This window comes from Phyllostomus hastatus, unplaced genomic scaffold (genome assembly GCF_019186645.2).
Source record: "Phyllostomus hastatus isolate PE091 unplaced genomic scaffold, TTU_PhHast_1.1 phas_contig_113, whole genome shotgun sequence".
Classification (NCBI taxonomy): Eukaryota; Metazoa; Chordata; class Mammalia; order Chiroptera; family Phyllostomidae; genus Phyllostomus; species Phyllostomus hastatus.
The window spans coordinates 16,452,102-16,459,712 of NW_025333530.1; the positions used below are offsets into that span (position 1 = coordinate 16,452,102).

The 7,611-nt window shown below is 41.3% G+C and overlaps 1 pseudogene; it reads left to right on the forward strand.

Moving 5' to 3' along the window:
* Positions 1 to 2,437: 2,437 nt before the first annotated feature.
* On the forward strand, positions 2,438 to 3,215 carry LOC123817753 (annotated as a pseudogene).
* Positions 3,216 to 7,611: the final 4,396 nt, after the last annotated feature.

The following is a 7,611-nucleotide window of genomic DNA, read 5'->3' on the forward strand; positions in this document are numbered from 1 at the left end:
GCTTGGAATATTTGTTTCCAGCCCTTCACTTTCAGTCTGTGTAGTTTTTTTGTTGTTGTTGTTGTTCTATGATGTGTTTCTTGTAGCAGCATAGGTGTGGGTCATGATTTTTTATCCATTCAGCTATTTTATGTTTTTTGAATGAAGCATTTATTCAATTTATGTTTAAGGTTATTATGATAGGTACTTATTTATTGCCATTTTACTTCCTTCATACCTATGTTCCTCTCTCTGCTAATCTTTGTGTCTGCAGCAAGCTGATAGGGGTTGGGTTTTGCTTTTCTCCATTCCTATACTTTTACAACAATTTATGCCAGGTCTGGGCTGCACTGTTCACAGTTGCCCAGCCTCCAGTGGAGTTCCTCAGTTCACTTCCAGGCCTCTAGTGCCCTTCTGCTCCAGGCCTACACCTTTAGTCCACCAGTTGTGTTTTCCTTGAGGTGCACCAATAAGGAACAACTCAAAGACCACCTTCTTGTTCTTTGCTGTCCTAGATGCTAGGCACTCTCAAAATCTCTTCAGAGTAGTTCAGCTCCCCCACTGAATTGAGTTTCTCTGGGGACTGCTAACTCCCTGAGCCCTGCTGTTCTCCTCTGTGAAGGGGTGGGGTGGGGGCTAAGGAAATTATTGAAAGGTACTTGTTTGTTGCCATTTTACTTCCTTCATACCTGCATTCTTTTCTCTCACTCTTTTTCTTTGTTTTCTTAAAGCAGTCCCTTTAGCATATCTTGCAGTATTGGTTTTGTGGCAGTGTATTATTTTACTTTTTTTTTTTGTCTGGGAAACTTCTTATTTTACCTTCCATTTAAATTGAGAGACTTGCTGCATAGAGTAGTCTATGGTCTTGGTTGCAGTAGTCTTGGTTGCAGGCCTTTGTTTTTTATTACTTGAAATATTTTTTGCCATTCCCTTCTGGCTTCTAGCATTTCCATTGAGAAGTCAGCTGCTAGCCTTATCAGGGCTCCCTGCTATGTTAGTTCCTGTTTTTCCCTTGCTGCATTCAAGAATCTCATTGTTTTTTAATTCTGCCATTCATTATGATGTGTCTTGAAGTGGGCCTCTTTGGGTTCCTCTTGATTGGGACTCTGTGTTTACTAGATTTTTGTGACTTTTTGTCTCCTCAAATTAGGAAAGCTTTCCATAATTACTTTTTCAAGTAGGTTCTATCCCTTGCTCTTCTTCACCTTTTTGTACCCTTATTATATGGATATTATTATGTTTCATGTTGCCCTGCATTTCCCTTAACACCGCTTTATTCTTTATGAGTCTTTTTTCATTTTTTTTTCTGCTTCTTGAGGTTTTTTTCTACCTTGTTCTCCAGCTAGCTGATTCAATCCTCTGCTTCATCTGGCCTACTTGTGATTCCTTCTACTGTGTTCTTCAGTTCAGAAATTGTATTCTTCATTTCCTCTTGGTCTTTGCTGATAGTTTCTATTACCTTTTTCATGTTGATATAGTTTGCAGTGAGTTCATCGTGGTTTCCCTGTAGTTTTGGTAATTCTCAGTGAGGTCATTGAGCTTCCTTGTAAGAATTGCTTTGAACTCACTATCTGATTGTTGACTTATCTCTATTTCATTTAGCATTATTCCTGAGGCTCCCCTTTTTCCTTTCATTTGGGGTCTGTTTCTTTGCCTTCTTATTGTTTGTGGGACTCTTCTGTTAGCCTCTGCTTCTTAAATTGATCTGTTCTGACTCTGTGCATTTGTGGTGTGAACTTCTATGGTAGGATACCTATGAGATTCAGTGGTGCAGTCTCCTTGATCTCCCGAGCTCACTGGTTTGGGGCTGTTGTTTATGTTGGCTCTATGTTTGTCTTTGGGTTTTGACTATTGTTGAGTCTTCCTTTGGTGAGCCCTTCCCTGGTTGACTGAGTGTCACTCCATCCACCATGTCTTGTATGCTGTTGCATAGGTGTGGACAGGTTGTGTCAAACTAGCTCTTCTGTGTGTCCGAGGTTTTGAGGCTTCTCTTTTGCTATTGTTTTATTGTTTTTCTCTGGGTAATTTATCCACCATTCAGTTGAAATTCCAGATTGATCCTGTGTGGAGGTTATTGTGGCTTCCACTCCCTCCTTCACCTTCTTCCATTATTTTCTGTTGGTGGTTCCTTTGTTGGTGGGTTTTCTCTTCCAGAAGGTATAGTGATGTTCACTGTTCCCACCTACTTTTTTATGTGATCAGTTGAAATGGGAAGGAAAAATGGATTATGACAGCAGGAGTGCATACTAGGAAATTTAAAGTATCAAGACATAAGGAAGAGATAGGAGATCCTTTGGATAAGTATAGTGTTAACCATGATATTTCACCCAACTAGCCACTTTTTATAAAAGATGGATAAGACAGTCTCAGACTCACTGCCACTGTTGCCACCACCCTCTATTGTCTATGAGCCCCAGTCATTCTGCTGCCATCCACTAGGGATATAGAACATGCAGAGATGGTAAAAATTGAGCTGATGCAAAAGGTCAATCTGGCCAAGCAGGCTAAGCAATATGATGACATGGCAGCTTGCATGAAGTCTGTAACTGAGGGAGCTGAATTATCCAATGAGTAGAGGAATCTTCTCTCAGTTGCTTATAAAAATGTTGTAGGAGCCTGTATGTCATCTTGGAGGGTTATCTTGAGTATTGAGCAAAAGATAGAAGGTGCTGAGAAAAAACAGCAGATGGCTTGAGAATACAGACAGAAGATTGAGACTGAGCTAAGAGATATCTGCAATGATGCCCTGTCTTTCTTGGAAAAGTTCTTGATCTCCAATACTTCACAAGAAAAGAGCAAAGTCTTGTATTTAAAAATCAAAGGAGACTACTACTATTACTTGTCTGAGGTTACTGCTGGCAATGAGAAGAAAAGGACTGTGTATTAGTCACAACAAGCATACCAAGAAGCTTTTGAAATCAGCAAAAAAAAAAATGCAGCCAACACATCCTATCAAATTGGATCAGGCCCTTACCTTCTTTGTGTTCTGTTATGAGATTCTGATCTTCCCAGAGAAAGCCTGTTCTCTTGCAAAGACAGCTTTTGATGAAGCGATTGGTGAACTTGATATATTAAGTGAAGAGTCATACAAAGACAGCACGCTAATAATGCAATTACTGAGAGACATCTTAACATTGTGGACATTAGATATACAAGGAGACAAAGCTGAAGCAGGAGAAGGAGGAGAAAGTGAACTGAAAAGTTTTGTCTGCCTCATTTTAAAATTTACACAGTAGGTCATTTGTCATCCATGCTATCCCACAAATAGTTTTTTATTCATGATTTATGACAGGTTTATGTTAATTCTATTTGAATGTCTATATTTTCCATGTGGTTTTAATGTTTAATATTAGGGGAGTAGAGCCAGTTAATATTTAGTGAGCTATGTTTTCATCTTGAAGTGGCCAATATGGGGATGTGGAATTTTTACACAAGTTATACATGTTTGGCATAGTACTTTTGGTACATTGTGGCTTCACAAGAGCCAGTGCTAAAATTGCTTCCATGTCTAAGCAAAGAAAACTGCCTACATATTGCTTTGTACTGGTGGGGAAGAAAAGGGATCATTGATTCCAGTCACAGATGTAGTTGATGTGGGCACTTAGAAGTCTATAGTAGAAATGGATGTTCCATGGATAATATATGTTGAACCATGTGTGTAACTGGAATACTCAATATCAATGTACATACCTTTAACTACAGCTGCAGAAGTGTTCCTTTAGTTGAGAATGAACTTACTCTGGATAAGGGCAGAAATGGTTCACATTCCATTATTTGTAAAGTTACCTGCTGTTTGCTTTCATTATTTTTGCTACATTCATTTTATTTGTATTTAAATGTTTTAGGCAACTGAAAAACAAATGTACAAGTAAAGATGCAGTAAAATGAACTACTTGATATTCATTACTTTATGTATATCAAGAATAGCAGTAAAACAAACAAAAACCATGTATTTAACTGTTTTGATTTATTTTTTTTTTTGCTTTTGTGGGTTTTTTTTGATACTTTCCTGATGCGTGGGTCTCCGGCCAGCAGTGACCACGGAACGCTGTGGATTGCTCGACAATAAACACGTGAGAAAAAACACACATGCACAGAGACAAACTAGTTTCTGTGGGGAAGTAGGGACGAAATGGCCACCCCCCCCAGTGGGGAGTGCGCTGATTTACCATCCATACCTTTTTTTATTGGGCTCACTTTGCATAATAATTCAGGTAAAGTACAGTACTCATTAGGGGGAAGTAAGGAACCATAGAAAACAATGAACTCTGCCGGTCTATTGAGTCGGGGTCAAAGAGCTGTAAGACTGAGGAACAAACTAACTTCCTCCTAAGACCCTTCTCATTCAACTGAGAGCATTCTAAACAAAGAAGGTTTCACAGTAATTTACATGTTCTTTCTTAGGCCTGATCATCCTGGGGAATCCACACTTCTCAGTACAGAGCTGCACCACCCTGTCATTGTTTCAGGCTTAGGTGGAGCAAGGGAACTAAGGCAACCGAGAGACAAGGAGATTTTCTCCCAGACGATGAGAACTCAGGCTATGTCAAAGCCGAGGAGCGAGGGTCCATCACCCCCTTTTGCTGCAGCCCCCCCCCCAAGTCCTTCTTTTGGGGGGCCTCCCAAAGTGATTGTGACTGTCTTAGGTCGTTCCCCCTTGGGGAATCTTACCCGTCTTTGGCTAACTGACCAAGCTTTTTGGGGTTCAGTCATGAATAAAGCAGCAGAAGCAGCATTCCTGCCAGGGAGATAAGCTTTTGTCTCCTTGCTGGCTTACAGTTCCAAGGGCGTTCCCTTAGCTTTAGCCTAGGCGGGGGTTTCAGCTTCTGATACCAGTCAGGGCGGTTCCCAACACTTTCCTAACATGGATGTGTTGTCAAAATAGTTAACAGGGAAAAAACTTGAGATGAGGGCTAGCTTTGTTAATGTCTTATGAAATTTTCATGAACAATCTACTCATAAATCTTAAGAACATGTACATTAAGTTCATGTAAGTGGAATAAAAGATTTATGAATAGACCTTTCAACTACTTCCCTACAGCTTTTCATGTAAATTAGTCTTTTGGTTCTAAAACTACTCTCAAGGAAATTGTACATTTTTGGAAATTTATTCCTTATTCCCTCTTGGCAGCTAGTGGGCTTTACCAAGTTTATATACAAAGTTTATCATAACCACAAAATACTACTGATAGAACTACTGTTTCCAACCACAACCCATACTCCTCCCCACCACCAACCCCGTGGGGAAAAAAGGTAGTTTTTTTTTTTAGAGGTGGGATTGGTTGGGGGAAAAAAAAGCAATGTGTTCCATTTAAAATTTTAGCATATGGCTTTTTCTAACTTCAGAAGTCACAATGTTCTTGGCCCATTGTGTCATCTAAGTTCTGTACTTCCAAATCACTTTTGTTTCTAAGAATTTCTTGATACTCTTCTAGCCTGTCTTTCTGTTTGTCAGGGGCACAGGATTACCTTTTTTAGCCTTTTGTTTTGTCAGCAACCATTCCTGCTTGGTGGCCATATACTTGATGGGAAAGGCCACATGATCTTTCTGGCTCTGCTCAATGTCTTATGATACCTTACTTCCTTTGCTTGCATCCTACAATTTCCTTTACCCTATTTACTGCAGCAAGTCTCCTTAGTTGATGAAGTTGTGTTACCTCCCTGTAAGAATCTACCATCCTGAAAGATCTCTCATTGGCTGCTTTAAAATCCATCCTCCTTCTTCCTCTCTTCTTTAAATAATGGGCTAAGTTATACCAAAAGCTCACCCTGCAGACTATTTCCTTGGTACCTTTCAAAAACATCAAACAAAAATACCACTTCAAAAGAGGTGTATTTTTTCTTTTAGAATGTAAACTCCTCAAAAGCAGGGAAAATGTTTTATTGTATGTTCTATTGTGCCTAGTACACTGTAAATCTCAATAAATATTTGATGATAGGAGGCAGTGAGTCTTGATAAGAAAGGTGAGAAACTGAAATGCCAAGTACTATTTTGTTGCTTGTTTTGTTATGACTTCAGGTTGTTACAGAACAGACAAGGGGGGCCTGGGACAATATACTATTATTGAAAGAAGGCCCCGGGTCCGTTATGTCCGCCGCTCTAGGAAAGACATCTCTCAATGCCAGAGATTCGTGAAAAGGAAAGGAAATGTTTATTTAATGCTATACAGACTTCAAGTAGTGACCTAATGTCTTCATCAGAAATCCTAAAGTCCCTTAAAACACCCACAAACAGACAGTCCTTCCTTCCTTCCCCCTTTGCCCAGTCCAGAGTACCGTATCTCAGGAAAGGAAATAGAAGTCCATGGCTCAGGCAGTCCTCTGGTTCTTCCCAGTTGGTCCTCCTTCTCGACTGGGAGACCTCCCTGGGTTCCCGGCACCCTCAGCTGAGTCGCCAGGATCTCTGCTAAAACCAGGTGGTGGTTCCCCCTTCTAAAGCTGCGGGGGTCCCCACTCTGTCCAGGCCTCGTGGTTCTCCCTCTCAGGGCTGCGGGAAGGGGAGAGTCCCCACTTTGCGAAAGCCAGGTGGTTCTCTCTCCTAAAGCAGCACGGTTCTCTCTGGGATGCAGGAGTCCCCACTCCGTCAAAGCCGCGTGGTTCTCTCTCTCAGGGCTGTGCATGGCTCTCCTTCTCAAAGCAGCATGGTTCTCTCTGGGATGCAGGAGTCCCCACTCTGCCAAAGCTGCGTGGTTCTCTCCTTCTCAGGGCAGCATGGTTCTCTTTCTCCAATGGCCGCCAAGTCTGGGTTTTTAATCCCCGCGGCCAATTTTCCTCTGCAGCCTCATTTCCGACTCCTCCCACACTTGGCTTCACTTGCCAGAATTCATATCCTTCCAGCTTTACTGGGCTGCCATCTTGAGTCTGGGCAGGCGTGGCCCCATGTCCTGGAGCCAATCTTCTCCGAGCTCCCACGCAGGCACTGTAGCTTGGGGGATCTGCCCCCAGTCACGTGTTGGTGGGGAAGTTACTTCCATTCCCCTGGCTCAGAGATGATCACAGCTATTTAACATATCTAAGCGACCAGCCAAAGGCTATAGATATGTTAAATGACCACACCAGAGGGTAGCTGCAAGGCTGTTGCTTTGCAAAACAGCTCTCAATGGCCTTGCTCCATTTGTCCCTTCCCCCAACCCCCACGCTGGGTGGGGGGATGGAAACATCTTAAAATCTCCTGGACACCTTAAGTTCTGGACCCCATTTCAAATGCCCATTTGGGGTCCCCCCTCTTGGCTGCACACTGTAACACTGGTGAAACACAAGTGAAGTGAAAGAAGGAAAATTAAAATACACTATGAAAGAAAGAACAAGGAAAATCAAACAATTCAATTAAACAAATAAATAATACAAATAAAAATAGAAAGGAGAAAAAATACTAATAAAATAAAGAAGTAAAAATAATGAAAAAATAATAATAATACAAAAACAATAACATGCAATTTCTCTGGAATAGCAAAGTGAAATTTGTCTCAGTTTCTCAGTTTTTGGGGTTAGCATTGTGTTCCCTTTTTGGGTCTGACTCTGGTTCTTTCACAGCTCCAGGTCTTATTGTCTCACTTGGGTAGAAAAAAAAAGCCTTCTGCTGACTTTAAACCCGCCAAGCTCAAGCCAGTTATCAAGAAAGTTCTGCTGGTG